The 15,373-nt window shown below is 49.8% G+C and overlaps 1 protein-coding gene across 1 annotated transcript in view; it reads left to right on the top strand.

The window, feature by feature from the left end:
• Positions 1-15,373, top strand: part of MEGF11 (multiple EGF like domains 11) — a 387,229-nt gene that overhangs the window by 18,546 nt on the left and 353,310 nt on the right. The gene's annotated exons all lie outside the window — the stretch shown is intronic.

Genomic DNA, 15,373 nt, shown 5'->3' with positions numbered 1-15,373 from the left:
GGGCCTTAGCCTGGGCCTGGCACACCAGAAACACTCATTAATGTTGCCTGGTATTATTGTCACTGCCCCTCAGGTAGGATCCTGTCCCTGCCACCTCCTGGCAGCATGCCTGGGCTCCAGACTTCAGGGGTTTCAGTGGCCTTCATCTCCCCAGGAGTCAGAGCAGCTCTCCTCCAACCCTCCCCATCTCCTCATTTAAAGGGGACACGCACCCTTGCAGCTTGAGAAGCAACACATGCATTTTCTTTTTACTCGAACATCTAACTCCCAGAGGGAATTGCAGAAGAGCCTTTAGCACTATCAAGGCTTAGGAAGCAGCTTCCAGCCTTTCTCTGGAGCATCTGCAGACTGAGTTGAGCAGGTGTTTATGGCCAGCTCAGGACTGGGCTTCAGGGAGGAGTCACCCACCATGAAAATCAGACCCCCAGCAGTGGGGACGTGGGGCCCTGTCCTGTTTTCCCCGCCCCAAGTGACTGAGCGGCTGCCCACTTCTCATCAGCAGGCGCCGGGAGTTCCTTCAGCAATTGGGACACCATTATTTACTGTTGCAGAGATTTTTGTGGCTGTAATTTACCATCACTGTGAAGCTGGGACCTGAATCCCAGTAGCCCTCAGTATAGACATTGGATCTAATCAATCCTCTATTACTATGCAAATACATCCTATAGGTTACTGATGTCTTTTCCTTTCAAACACTTAATACATAATTAATGGTATTTCTAATGCCATGGAAGACACCAACACAAAAACTTCCTGCTGTAATTTATACCCACTCAGACAAAAAGATTGGTTTATTGGTTCACTTATCATTCAGGAGGGTACCTCTCCTTGCCCTCCCCAGGAAGGGGCCGAAGTGTGGATGGACCCGGGAAGCACTGGGAGGGCAGCCTACCCTCCAGATGGCAATGAGCGGAGCAGGAGGATGGCTACGTGCGGGAGGGTACCACGTGCCAGCTTCTTTATGGATCGTCTCATTCAGTTCTCTCACACCGACCTATGAGGGAGGTCTTCCTGTTAGCCCACTCTGCAGATGAGGAAACTGAGGCCAGAGAGGTAATATGACCTGGTTAAACATGGGCCTCTCTGCAGGCAGTGGAATGCACAGGAGAGCCTGCAGGTCCAGGCTCAGACTGTGACCTGTGTGACTTGGGCAAATGGCTTGACTTCTCTGAATCTTGGTTTCTTAACCTGTAAAACGGTGGCCAGAGTTGCTCCTCTACAGGATTACCGGAGAATTACAGATAACGGCACGTGTTAGGCACCGAAAACATGCTTGCGGTTTTTCTCTTCTCCGAGTGAGTGGTAGAGCGTTAAGTTTCTTTTGGCCCTGCCATGCGGCATGTGGGATCTTAGTTCCCCGACCAAGGATTGAACCTGTGCCCCCTGCAGTGGAAGCATGGAGTCCTAGCCACTGGACCACCAGGGAATTCCTGAGAACAACACTATTGGGTGTATTATTTTGGCAGCGCGGTGGTCGTTTTTGGCAGAGAAAGTGATTGGGATGGAGACAGGTGTTGGACAACCTGTCTTCAGGGAACACACCTTCTCTGGGCAGACTTGGCTCCATGAGAAAGAAACCCCATCACCAAGTCCATGTGGGGAGGCTCTTCCCCAGGTTCTGAGCGGCACCAGCCTTAAGAATGAAGGAAACATGGCTGCTGTCGTTGAGGCAGTGCAGCTGACGGAAATGAACAGGCTCAGTGTCCAGCGTGATGAGGCGTAATGGGGGTCAGTGCACAGGCGTGGACCCTGATGGTGGGGGCAGCCGGGTGGGGATGTCAGTGCATGGAAGAAGGGGGTGCCAGTGGTGGGTGGGGTGTGGGCCAGGCCCAGCACGAGGAGGGGCCTGAGAATAAGGAGGTGCATTTTGAATATGAGATGGTAGGCACCACAGTCCAGTCTTTCCCAGGCAGGGGGTTGGGGTGGGTTGCCCATCTTGGCTCTGTCTCTCTGCCTCTCCGCTCTCACAGGGAAGAAATGGACCTGGGTGGGCAGAGCCTCCTCCCCAACCTAGGGAAGGAAGAGAGATGGAGGCTGAGCAGAGGCAGGAGGGACTGGGATGCTTGGGGGTGATGAGGAAACTGCCTGTGAACTGTGGCCAGCTGGGTGCAGGGGCTTACAGGGGACCCCATGCAGCTCAAAGAACTGAGATTCAAGTTGCTTTCCTTCTCCCCAGCCTCGGAGCTCCCAGGCTGCCCTCCACTCTTCCTTGTTCGACCAGTCTAGACCCTAGCAGACGTGGCTTATGCCCCCAGAACAAAGATCTGCTCCTCATTCAAGGGCCCTCGGCTTTGCCTTGGCCCTTCCCCATCTTTTGCTTGTGGGGGGGTCTCCCTCACTGCTTCCTGTCCCCCTAGTCTACACTCCTAATGGCAGCGGAGGGATTGTTCTAAAGTGCAAGCTGGACCATGTCCCTGTCTTGTCGGAAACTTTTTAATGGTTCCCTGTTGCCCTTGGGATAAAGTCAAAACTTATTAGCACAGCAGTCAAGGCCTGGCTGCCTCTCTCCATCCCCTCTCCATAATATACCCTGCACTTTATGCTTGGTGATAACGACCTGCTTCCACTTCCCTCCCCAGAACATGCAGTGCTGCATCACACCTCTGAGCCTTGCTCAGGCTGTTTTCTGACTGCAGTGCCCTTCCCTGTTTGCTTTGTCTGGCTGCCTCTTACTGTCTTTCAAAATTCAGCCCAGATACTGCCTCCTCCAGGAAGGCTTCCCTGAACTCCTCTCCCTCCACTGGGTTAAGTGGCCTATATTTCTGCTCCCTTGGCACTCTTCTCATTACAGTCTTGTAACTGCAAAACCACAGTGAGGGGCTTAGGAGCAGGGATCTTGTCAAAAAGGGACTCAGTATCTAGTGCCATCCTTGGCACCTAGGGCTCAAGATGTGTTGTTAGACCGAACTAAGACAGGCCTCATCCTTCATATGAGGCTCTGATGCCTGCTGTGGCTCTCCCTGACTACAGGAGGAGAGGTGGAATTCGGCTGCTGGATTTTAGAGCCTGTCAGTGTTCTGAGCACCTGGAGGGTCTTGGGGAGCGATGGGTGGAATGATCTTGAGGAACCCTCAGAGGCTGGAGAAATGAAGAGGATGATCCCGGCAATTGAGACGCCTGGGTGGGTGAAGTCATTTAATACACTGTTTCCATTTTCCCTCCTGTTCATGTCTTTGAATGTATGACATATGATAATTGGAATTTGCATTGTCTTAATCAGCTTACTACTTTTGATCCCCAACTTGATCTCCCCTCCCCACTGTGTGCAGCAAAAGGGACGTATGAAGAGGAAATCTTCAAAAAGTAGGAGCCCCTGCAATGGTCTTCAGGGAGACAGTGGCACCCCTTTTCCCACTTTGGGCAGAGTAGGAGTCAACAGGTGGCTGCGGGGGAAGACAAGGCAGTGTGACGTCACCAGCTTCTGAGCTCCAAGGTGGGGAGGGCAGACAGGGCCTGGTTCTAGGCCAGGAACTGCTCCGGGGCTCCCCGGCAGAGGCTCTGTGTCCTTCTGGGTGTTTTCCACCTTTAATTTCTCAGCATTTTATGAACAGGGAGTAAATCAGGATCCCACACCGACTGCTTCGTGTAAAGGATTAATAAACTGGAGATTTATGGGGCAGTGGCTGAGGAAGGCAGTGAAAGGGAGAATGAAACGAGACTTGGTTCCCAAGGGGCAGGGGCTGGCTCCAGGGGCTCCCTCCACTGGGGGGGTCTGCTGAGGGCCCCCGCTGGGATCCTTGTCCTGCAGGGCTGGGCTTTGGCCTGTGTTTTCTACCTAGGTTTGACTCTGGTAAGCCCAGACTCAAAGGGATGGAACCGTCCTGGGGTCTGTGGAGCTTGACAGACCAGCTTGGTATGTAATCTTTAGAGGGGCATAGAGATATAAGGTCTGGGCCTGGACTCTATCTAGAGTTCACATTCTCTTTGTTACGTTGCAAGTAGGTACACGACAGGAACCAAGATCCTTTCCACCTCTTTGGCTGCTCTCCTCAGCGTGTTGGCTCATCCTCATGCTAGCGCCTCCCAGTGATGAGATGGCTGATGTAGTTCTAGTCATCACCTTCAAAAATGACAATCTTCCTTGGAAGAAGGGGTTGCCCATCTCTTACTGGGCCTCTCCTTTTATAAGCAAGGAAACTCCCCCGATGCCCTCCCGCAGGCCAGAATTAGGTCATGTGCTCCTTCCTAGACCAGTCGCCAGCATAATGTAAGGAGTTACTGTGATTGGCTTAGAGTAATGAAATTCCACTTAGCTTACGCTTCCCTGAGCCACGGTGGAGAGGAGGGGGCACCTGGACACGAGTCAGGCGCTCTGGGGATGAGGAAGTTGGCATGGCTACTGGGTAGACACTTACCCAGTGACTTTGGGTAATTTGTTTTAGCTCGTTGAACCTTGGTAAAGTGATGATGATAGTACTTGTCTTATAGTGTTGTGAGGATTAGATGTGACAGTGCATGCTGAGTGCAGACCCAGGTGCCTGGCACACACTATGTGTTAAGTTAGGTGTTCATTATAGAAGCAGCCGAGTGAAGTCAAGCCCACTGATTACCCTGTTTGTGTCCATGCTGTGTCAAATGAGGGTGGTGGTATCTCTGGCAGGCTCACACCTGCCTGCTTTATTATGGTCCTAACTCCATGGCATTCTTGATGGCAGCATGGACTAGGGTCCTCCACTCACTTGTGGCTTTGGTGAAATCAGTTCACTTCTCTGAGCCTCAGTTTCCTCCTCTGTAAAATGGGGACACTATCACCCCATAAGGTAGTTGGGCATGTTAAGGAAAGGAGGCAGGAAGTACGGTCCCTTGCAGGCGTAGGCCCTTAATGCTATGATCTCAGTGAAGCTCCCTGGCCTTCCTCTCCCACTCCCCTCTTCCTCTGAGTGCTCATTTCAGAGACTGGAGGTCTAAGGTCAGGGTCCATTCCCTTGGGGGTGATAAAGTGAAGCAGGCTATATTAGTCAGTGTTCAGGTCCCTGAGGGATTGGAATGCCATGCAGGAAACAAGGCCAAAGCCCAGAATTTTAGAGGGGCCCACAGACTGGGGGTGAAGGGAAAGCCAGAGCTCAGATGCTATGCAGCTGCCCAGAGCTCCCAGAGGACTTCAGTTATTTATTTGGCTTTGCTGGTCTTAGTTGCAGGTAGGATCTTTGATTATTTTTTAGTTGTGACATGTGAACTCTTAGTTGCATCAAGTGGGATCTAGTTCCCTGACCAGGGATCAAACCTGGGCCTCGTGCCTTGGGAGCATGGAGTCTTAGCCCCTAGACCACCAGGGAGGTCCTTTTCTGGGGGTTAGATGATGAGTGTCTGATTGCACAGCTAATTCTAGCCCCTACCATCTGCTTTGACTGAGGCTGGTCCAGCTGAAGGGAAAGGCCTTCCTGATTGCAGGTGACCAGGGCTGGGTGGGGAAGGGGACAAAGAAGCCAATGGGCTGGGAAATTGCTGGGCTTGATGGAGGTGGTCTCTACAGCCTAGGGATCTCAGTGCCCCTGGGCCATCCTTGACTCCTAAGACCTGCACCTGGGGCGAGTTCAGCTCTGCAGGCTCCTGACCAGAGACCATCAGCTGGGGCAGTTTAGTGGACTGGTTCTGAACAAGGCCTCCACATGCACCCTCTCCCTGGATTCAAAGCTCAGCTCTGTCAGTCATCATCTGGGTGATGTGGACAGAATCCTTTCACCTTTGTTCCTCACTTTGCTCAACTGTAAAATCGGATGTAAAACAGAACCCACTCCAAGGGTTACTGTGGGGAATGGATATGGGTAGACACCCAGTGTGGGGCCTGGCACACAGGAAGCGCTCAACGAGGATTAGCTGTTGTTGTTTGAGGATGACAAACAGATGCGTTTCCAGCTTTCATAGAGCGAGTCATATTTTCTCTTCCATGGCCCATGGCCTTGCTACTGAGGAGGAGAAGGGTGGAGAGGAAGAATGGAAAAACCCTGCTTCACTAGTGATTGTCAATACAACTGTCCAAAGGGCCTGTGAAAGTGCCAGAAAAGCTGGTGTGAGCACAGAAAGGTCCAGAATTGGAGGATTAGCAAAGATGGTAGGGGTGGCAGCTTGAATCAGCAGCTCAACTCCTGGACTGGGAGAGGTTTGGCGCTCGCTCCTGTAGAGAGCTCGGGGGCAGCCTGTGCAGGAAAAGCACCCTCCAGCCCCTTTCCTCCTAAAGGAAGCCTTGTGGGGCCCTGACATTATTTGGGAGCCCCGAGAGCCAGCCCCTGTTTGGGCCCCATGTACCGTCTCAGCGCTGCTGACAACGCCTGTTCTGACTCAGCCATTCGCCAGAGACCGTCCTGCTCCCCATAATAGTCCCTCGCTTCCCTGGCAGATTGTGTTTGTCCGCGCTTGATCTCCCGGGACTCTGCACTCACCCCCGCAGGGCTCACCTGTGGTGCAGGTTTTCACGTGGGTTTCGCTTGCTTTGGGTTCTGACGTCGGGAAAGCCCTGCTCTGCAGGCTGGCAGGGGTCTGCGGGCATTCCAGGGCTCTTCTGTGCCCTGGGTCTGAGGTAGCTCAGTGTTTCCCAGCTGTGTTCTGGGGAACACTAGCTCTGCAGAGTGTGCTATAAAGGTTCTGACGAGTCCTGCAGGAAAAGGACGGGGTTGCTTTGTTTAACCCCTTTGCGGAACTTCTTTAGTCACACATCTTAGTTTCTAGAGAACCCCTTCAACATTCTAAGGAAACGGTGTTAGTGGGACCCACTTTGAGTAACAGTGGTGTAGAAAAGAAAGCCCCTGACGAAAAGCAGGGCCGCCGCCTCCTTGTTCTCGGTCACGGGGGGGCCACACTGACAGAGTGATGCGCCCAACCAACCCTTGTCTCTGGGTTTCAGTATCTTCAGCTTTAAAATAAGACCAGTGATGACCACGCCTTTTACTTGGCTTACATAGTATGGTAGTGGTGTTTTTTAAACTCTTTCTAGTGGAAAATTTCAAATAGATCCCCAAGTAGAGGGAACAGTGTGGTACACACCCTGTCCACATCACCCTGCTTCAGCGATAATTTGCATTTTGCCTATCTTGTTTCATCTGTGCCACTCCACAAGCTTTTTATGAAGATGATTTTGAAGCTGATATAAAATTAAGTCCATGAAAGCAATTTGCAGTCTTCAAAGTACTATACAAAGGTAAGACATCTATCATTACTCTTATTAGGTTTATTATTTCTTATTTCTAAAGTTCAAAGTGCTGCATAAATGTAAGGCATCTGTCATTGTCAATATTTTTCTGCTTATAATTTCTACCCAGTCATATCACCAAAAATGCCCAATCATGTGGATACTTATGGAACTCCATTTGTAAGAAGGTGGGGTGGAGAAGGAAATGGCAACCCACTCCAGTGTTCTTGCCTGGAGAATCCCAGGGACGGGGGAGCCTGGTGGGCTGTCGTCTATGGGGTCGCACAGAGTCTGACATGACTGAAGTGACTTAGCAGCTAGCAGGGTGAGCTTAGATGGAGTGTAAAGCTTAAAATCCAGCCTGCTGCTGGAGGGGCTTACAATCTAGTGGAGGGAAGAGACAGACTGAGGATCCAGAAGATAGCCTGGCAATACCTGGTGGGGCCTGGGCAGTGCCAGACGAGGGATTCAACAATTCTGAAGCAATTCAGGAAAGGAAACGAGTAGAAGGCCCAGGGATGTCTAAGTGTTCAAGAGTTAGTCACTCATTGTGTCCAGCTGTTTCTGACCCCGTGGACTGTAGCCTGCCAGTTTCCTGTGTCTGTGGAATCCTCCAAGCAGGAACACTGGAATGGGTTGCCATTTCTTCTTCACCCAGGGATCGAATCCATGTTTCCTGCATTGCAGGCAGATTCTTTACCAACTGAGCCACCAGGGATGTCTAGTTGGAGCCTTTTCTTCCTTGGAGAGATTTTCCTCTCCAAGCGAGCCTGGAAGTTTGGCTGAGCCTGGAGGCAGCTGGAGGGATAAGATGCTGTTTCCAGAACACAGGCATCTAAGCACCCAGTGATTGGATGGTTCTGAAGGAGGATAGACTACATCAGCCTTTGTGAATGATGCTAATAAAGATAAAGATGCTATCATCACCTTCCCCATCAGGATGGGGACTGTGCACCTCTGCAACTTTCAGATAGAACTTGATGCATCCTTAAAACAGAGTCTGGTACTAAAAAAATGAATGAAAGAGCAAACAAACCCAAGTAACCCAAACCTTTCTGAGGCTGATTCATGGTCCAGTGGGTCACCCCTTCTGATCACTGCAATCCAGTTCCTCATCTTGCCCGGCTCCCTGTTCCTGACCTGGGGCCATCGGCATCACTGGTGATGCTGCCCATCTTTCCCTGTGGTCTGAGCTTTGCCAAGGGCCCTCTGCCTCGAGGACCCTTGCCGGCCCTCTTCCTTCCCTGAGGCAGAGACTCAGATTCAGAGTTTGCAGCCTTGGCAGGGCCACCAAAGCTATCATCGCTCCGAATCATCTGCACAGAAGATGGGATCTCAGTCTCAGAGAGGAACTTGTCGGGGAACAAACAACTCTCCGTTGGCTACAGATACATTTGGCTTGAGTTTTGCTTTTAAGACATGTGAGCCAAGAGAGGATTTCACATAAAAATATGTATTTCCAATTTCCTTTGAATAATTAGAAGATCTGCAACTCCAGGCCTGCATTCCTGCCTGGCCACAGTGGAAGGAGCTGAGTGGAGGCTTCCTGTCCAGCGAAGCTGCATGCTGTCTGGGTCACCATGGCCCCTTGGGAGTCTTGGACTCACTGACATCTCCAGCTGGGTCCTGGTGGACATGCAGAGTGAGGACTTCATCACAGAGAGCTCCGTTATATGCAAAGCCATAAGGCCAGGTAACCCCAGAGTTATTCTGCCTGACTTTTTTCTGGTCATGATGATCTTGCCGTGATTCGATCAAGAACATTCTCCCTGAGTGATATATTAGGATCCTGACAGGAAACAGGTGGCACACTCATCCTGGGTAATTTGCTGAGAACTTAATAAAAGGGCTGTTTACAAAGGTTAGGGAAATTAGCGAAGGACAGTGCAGTATCCTGAGACCAACAACCATAGGAGCGGTTAGCACCCTAACCCCTGGGCCCATGAGGACTTGGAGAGGGTACTGCATACAGAGGGCTATCTGGTAAGAGCAAAACTTTCTAAAAGGATGCAGCCACATCTTAGTGATCCTGCTCACCCTCCTCTAACTTCCTGTTGGCTGCCCTGCTAGCAGAACCCAACTGATCACGGGTGAACCCAGAGATCAAGAGAGCCTCTGATGCAACCCATACCTGTCAGCCTCCTGGAACCCAAAGCAGAGGGAAAAATATACAAAGAAGATCCACAGGAATTCGTGGAAAACATCCAACACAGTGTTATACTAAGCTGACAAATCCAAATCCATGCAGCTATAGTAGGAGATGGTTCCTTCTGCGTGGCCCAGTCTCGGGGAGCATTCCCTCTGTGGGTGGGTGGCTGAGGAGCTCCTCCTGTGCAGGCCCACCTGGCCTGGTTTCCATGCTGTCCTCTCCAGTGCGTGTCTGTGTGCCTGTCCAAGTGGGCGGTCACTGCCTCCACCAGGCACACCCTTCTCTGGGACTCTGTGGGTATCTGCAAGTGGCCCGAAAGCAGCAGTCCCCAACATTTTCATCACCAGAGACCTGTTTCATGGACCAAGGGTTGAGGGGGATGGTTGCAGGGTGATTCAAGCACATTACATTTATTGTGCTCTTTATTTCTATTATTATTAATATATCAGCTCCACCTCAGATCATCAGGCATTAGATCCCGGAGGGTGGGGATGCCTGCTGTGAAGGAGAGCCTGGAGGAGGAGGAGGAGCAGGCCTAGCTGTACGTGAGGGCTCTGTGGTTGGGGGCAAGGAGGGGGGACAGCCCAGCAGTAGGCCTCAGGCAGGGCAGCGTCTCTTATTGACTCTATTACCTGAACACTTTCTGTGTGCAGCATTTTCTGAAGATCCTTCCTGCTGTGCTGTGATTTAAAAAGCTCCCTCACCCCAAATTACCTTACTCACGAGCCGGCCTTGGATTTTGAGATTCTGGTAGCTTCCCAGCCTCCGAGAGTGTTATAGCATGATGACCTTCTTGTCCCCTCATTGGGCAGAGGGCAGATGGAGACCCAGAGAAAGGAGATGACCAGTCCAAGGTCACAGGGTGGTGTTGGGCTGAAGCAAGAACAGGAACCTGGACTAGCTCTTGGGGTCTTGTGCCTCCACCCCTAGTTACTCTGGTGGGTGTTTGAGGGGGCCGGGGCAGTCCCAGAGGCTGGGTGGTTAAGCCCAGGAGGCCTTAGGAGGAGGAATCTGAAGCTTTAATGGATCTGCTGCCTCGCTGGGCTAGGGCGATCCTTCCCTGGGAGGCTCAGGCAGAATGGGGATGACAAAATGGAAGCTAAGAGCCATTTCAGAGCACGTCCCACACAGCAGGGCGTGGACCATGTCCATGGAATGAGCTGGAAGGGAAGACATCGTCTGCTTTTTCCCTTCCCCTCTACCCCTCTGCCTGCTCTTCAAGAAGATGTTGAGAGGCAGGGAGAAGCTCAAAATGTGGGGCCAGGCAGGAGACGCAGCCCCCTGGGGGGCAGTGGGCATGGAGAAGAGGAAGGAGTTCCCTGAGGTAGGGGGCCTGAACCCAGTTCTCCCATTTAGCCATGTGATCTTGGGCACAAATCATCTGAAGTGCCAGGCTTTTGTTTTCACTTATACAGAATGAGGAAAATAATGCCTCATGGGATTGCTGTAGGATTTATTTTTATCAATAGCCAATGTCAATAATCATGTCAAGAATGAAAGCTATCATTTACTGAGGCTTACTATTGCGGCAGGCACTGGGTGCAACAATTTCCGTGGATGGTCTCGTTTAAGCTTCATGCATCTCCATGGGGAAACTGAGGCTGGAGATGATTCTTGGGTTAGCAGTAGAGCAGGGGTTTGGGAGGTAGTATCGGAAGACGTTTTCCATAAATGGAACCTCTGGCATGTTTTCTGTGGACCTAAGAAAGCTATCCCATCCGTATCAGTCTTAACTCTCCGCGGGCTGTGGGCATCCTGAGTCTTCTTCCGCTGTGGGTTTTGGTCAGAGGTCTTTATGGACCTGTGTGTGCTTCTTGCCACCTCCCTGGGAATCTTGTCCAGGTAACAATTTTCTGAAGGAGGAAAAAGGCCCAGCAAACGGGAAAACAATCTTCTGGCTTAACCACTGGCCCCCTGCTGCCAGTGTGCTCAGCAGCGCCTGGGGCCTGGAGGGCTGAAGGGCTGCCACTGGGAAAGTGTGTAAGTGCGTGAGAACATAGGTGTGAGTGTGGACCTGCGTGAGTATCCGCTTGCACGTTTAGGTGAATATGTAACATGTGCGTGTGTGTTTGTGTGGGTCTGAGGCAGGCTGTGGGTATGAAAGTGTCAGGAGGTAAATGTGTGGTACGAGCATGTTTGCATGTATGAATGTGTGTGTGTGTGTCTGGCTGTATGTGTTTTCAGACTGTGTGTACTTCAATGTGTGTGCCTGTATGTGAGTGTGTCGCAGTGTGTATAGCTGCGGTCTCCAACCTCTGGGCTGAGGACTGGTACCTCTTGTCACATCAGTGGCAGCATTAGATTAGAAATAAAGTGGACAACAGATGTAATACGCTTGAATCATTCTGAAACCATCCCCCTCCTGCTGGGTTCGTAGAAAAATTGTAATTGTCTTCCAGGAAACCAGTCTCTGGTGCCAACAAGCTGGGGACTGCTGGCGTATAGGACAGTGTATAGTGTGAATGCATGTGCGTGTATGTGTGTGTGTGCGTCTGTGATCATGAATGTGTGAGCTATTTATGGGAGTGTATGTGAGTGTGTGCTTGCAGATGTGTCTGTGTGTGAGTGGGTGTGAACCTGGTGTGACCCTCCAAAGGGCAGTTGTTAGGGAAGCGTTTCAATGACCCACACGTGGCAGATGGAGCTGCTGGGGTGTAGCGTGGTGTCACCTGTTGAGTGCTGGTCCACTGCTGCCTCACTCGGGCTGTGAAAGCCACGCTGCCCCCTACACAGTTCCTCAGACATCGCCTTTCCGGGGAGATCGCTGGCTTTCGATGCTGTTCTGAAGCAGTGCGGCGTGTGGACAGATGGCAAGCACACTGCAGAGGCCTCTCTTTGGGGTGGGGCAGGGCAGGGCTGCTCGAGTTTCTCCGCCAGGAGGAGAAATGGCTCCTAGGCTGGGCCTTGGCGCTGCTCCCTAACAGGCACTGGTGGAGGTACTGGGCTGTGCCCTAGTGCGAATCCGTGCCAGGCTGCTCACCTCCACGGGGAGTGCAGATGGCAGGGCCAGGCTTCTCCAGGCGGCTGCTCCACTGCCCAGGGCCTCTCCCTGCCACACACTTGCCTCCTTGTCTCAGGGTCTCCGAGATGCTCAGGGTACACTGCTGCATTTTTTTCTTTCCTTTTTACATTTTTTAAAACTCATTTATTTGTTTTTGGCTACACCAGGTCTTTGTCGCTACATATGGGCTTTCTCTAAGTGCAGTGAGCAGGGGCTGCTCTCTAGTTGTGGCACTTGGGCTTCTCATTGCAGTGGCTTTGCTTGTTTCAGAGCACGGGCTCTAGTGTGCTTGGGCATTGGGAGTTGTGGCTTGTGGGCTTAGTTGCCCCGCAGCACGTGAGATCTTCCCGGACCTGGGATCAAACCCATATTCCCTGCATTGACAGGTGGACTCTTAACCACTGGATTACCAGGAAAGTCCTGCCATATTCTTTCTTACACTCATATCCTCTATGACCAGGATCCTTCCCTGTGGGGGAAGAACTAGGTGTCTGGTTCTTGGGCTAGGGGAAGAGCTGTATACCTCCAGGAGAAATGGGTGCTTAGAAGTGAGATAAATATGAGTTTTTTAAGACTTGCCCATCACTAAACCAAGCACTAAGTTTCACTTCTCCATCTTGGGAAATATTCTAGCTAATCCTTGTATAGCTAGATAGTGTAAAGCAAAGTCTGATGCTATAAAAAGCAATATTGCATAGGAACCTGGAATGTTAGGTCCATGAATCAAGGCAAATTGAAAGTGGTCAAACAGGAGATGCCAAGAATGAACATCGACATTCTAGGAATTGTGAACTAAAATGGACTGGAATGGGTGAATTTAACTCAGATGACCATTATATCTACTACTGTGGGCAGGAATCCCTTAGAAGAAATGGAGTAGCCATCATGGTCAACAAGAGAGTCCGAAATGCAGTACTTCGATGCAATCTCAAAAATGACAGAATGATCTCTGTTCGTTTCCAAGGCAAACCATTCAATATCACAGTAATCCAAGCCTATGCTCCGACAAGTAATGCTGAAGAAACTAAGTTGAATGAATCTATGAAGACCTACAAACCAGGTAGAACTAACACCCCCAAAAGATGTCCTTTTCATTATAGGGGAATAGAATGCAAAAGTAGGAAGTCAAGAGATACCTGGAGTAACAGGCAAATTTGGCCTTAAAGTACAAAATGAATCAGGTCAATGGCTAACAAAGTTTTGCCAAGAGAATGCACTGGTCATAGCAAACACCCTCTTCCAACAACACAAGAGAAGACTCTACACGTGGTCATCACCAGATGGTCAATACCAAAATCAGATTGATTATATTCTTTGCAGCCAAAGATGGAGAAGCTCTATACAGTCAGCAAAAACAAGACCAGAAGCTGACTGTGGCTCAGATCATGAACTCCTTATTGCCAAATTCAGACTTAAATTGAAGAAAGTAGGGAAAACCACTAGACCATTCAGATATGACCTAAATCAAATCCCTTATGATTATACAGTGGAAGTGATGAATAGATTCAAGGAATTAGATCTGATACAGTGCCTGAAGAACTATGGATGTAGGTTCGTGACATTGTACAGGAGGCAGTGATCAAGACCATCCCCATGGAAAAGAAATGCAAAAAGGCAAAATGGCTGTCTGAGGAGGGCTTACAAATAGCTGAGAAAAGAAGAGAAGCTAAAGGCAAAGGAGAAAAGGAAAGATACACCCATTTGAAGGCAAAGTTCCAAAGAATAGCAAGGAGAGATTAGAAAGCCTTCCTCAGTGATCAGTGCAAAGAAATAGAGGAAAATAATAGAAAGGGAAAGACTAGAGATCTCTTCAAGAAAATTAGAGATACCAATCAATAACCTCAGATATGCAGATGACACCATCCTTGTGGCAGAAAGTGAAGAGGAACTAAAAGCCTCTTGAAGTGAAAGAGGAGAGTGAAAAAGTTGGCTTAAAGCTCAACATTCAGAAAACAAAGATCATGGCATCTGGTCCCATCACTTCATGGGAAATAGATGGGGAAACAGTGGAAACAGTGAGAGACTTTATTTTTTTTTGGCTCCAAAATCACTGCAGATGGTGACTGCAGCCATGAAATTAAAAGATGCTTGCTTCTTGGAAGAAAAGCTATGACCAACCTAGACAGCATATTAAAAAGCAGAGACATTAGTTTGCCAACAAAGGTCTGTCTACTCAAAGCTATGGTTTTTCCAGTCATCATGTATGGATGTGAGAGTTGGACCATAAAGAAAGCTGATCGCCGAAGAATTGATGCTTTTGAACTGTGGTGTGGGAGAAGACTCTTGAGAATCCCTTGGACTGCAAGGAGATCCAACTAGTCCATCGTAAAGGAAATCAGTCTTAAATATTCTTTGGAAGGACTGACGCTGAAGCTGAAACTCCAATACTTTGGCCACCTGATGCTAAGAACTGACTCATTTGAAAAGACCCTGATGCTGGAAAAGATTGAGGGCAGGAGGAGAGGGGGACAACAGAGGATGAGATGGTTGGATGGCTTCATTGACTCGATGGACATGAGTTTGAGTAGGCTCCGGGAGTTGGTGATATACAGGGAAGCCTGGCGTGCTGCAGTGTATGGCATTGCAAAGAGTTGGACACAACTGAGCGACTGAAGTGAACTAAACTGAATCCTTATATAGCATTTATATTATGACCAGTCCTTTATGTGTATCAATTCACTTTATCTACACAATGGCCTTGTGAGGTGGATTATGTTATTATCTTTTCATTTTATAGATGACAGAACCAAGGCTCAGAGACATAAAGTAACCTGTGCAAGGTCACACAGCTGGTAACAGGCAGAGTTGGGATTTGACACCAAGTGGTCTCATTTTAGAAACTTCTCTTCACTTCTATAGTATTTTATGTCTCAAAGTAGCAAGTGGTCCTGTTGTTGATTGAAAGAGGTCAGTCACTGTCTTGTTAGGCAAACAGACATCTAGAGGGAGGTTATAATAGTGGACGAAAGAGGTTCCATACTTACCCACCCTGAGTACAGTTGTGTCCAGGGGCTCCGGCTACTAGGGCTTTGTCCTTGCATTGCCCCCTGCCACCGCATAGTAAGTGCCCAACAAATGATTTTAAAAATTTGGCAAT

The sequence above is a fragment of the Moschus berezovskii genome, chromosome 9 (genome assembly GCF_049115385.1).
Source record: "Moschus berezovskii isolate FMDL1 chromosome 9, NW_MosBer_1.0, whole genome shotgun sequence".
Taxonomy (NCBI): domain Eukaryota; kingdom Metazoa; phylum Chordata; class Mammalia; order Artiodactyla; family Moschidae; genus Moschus; species Moschus berezovskii.
Note: the sequence above shows the minus strand (reverse complement) of the source record. Positions and strands in the feature narration are given on the sequence as shown.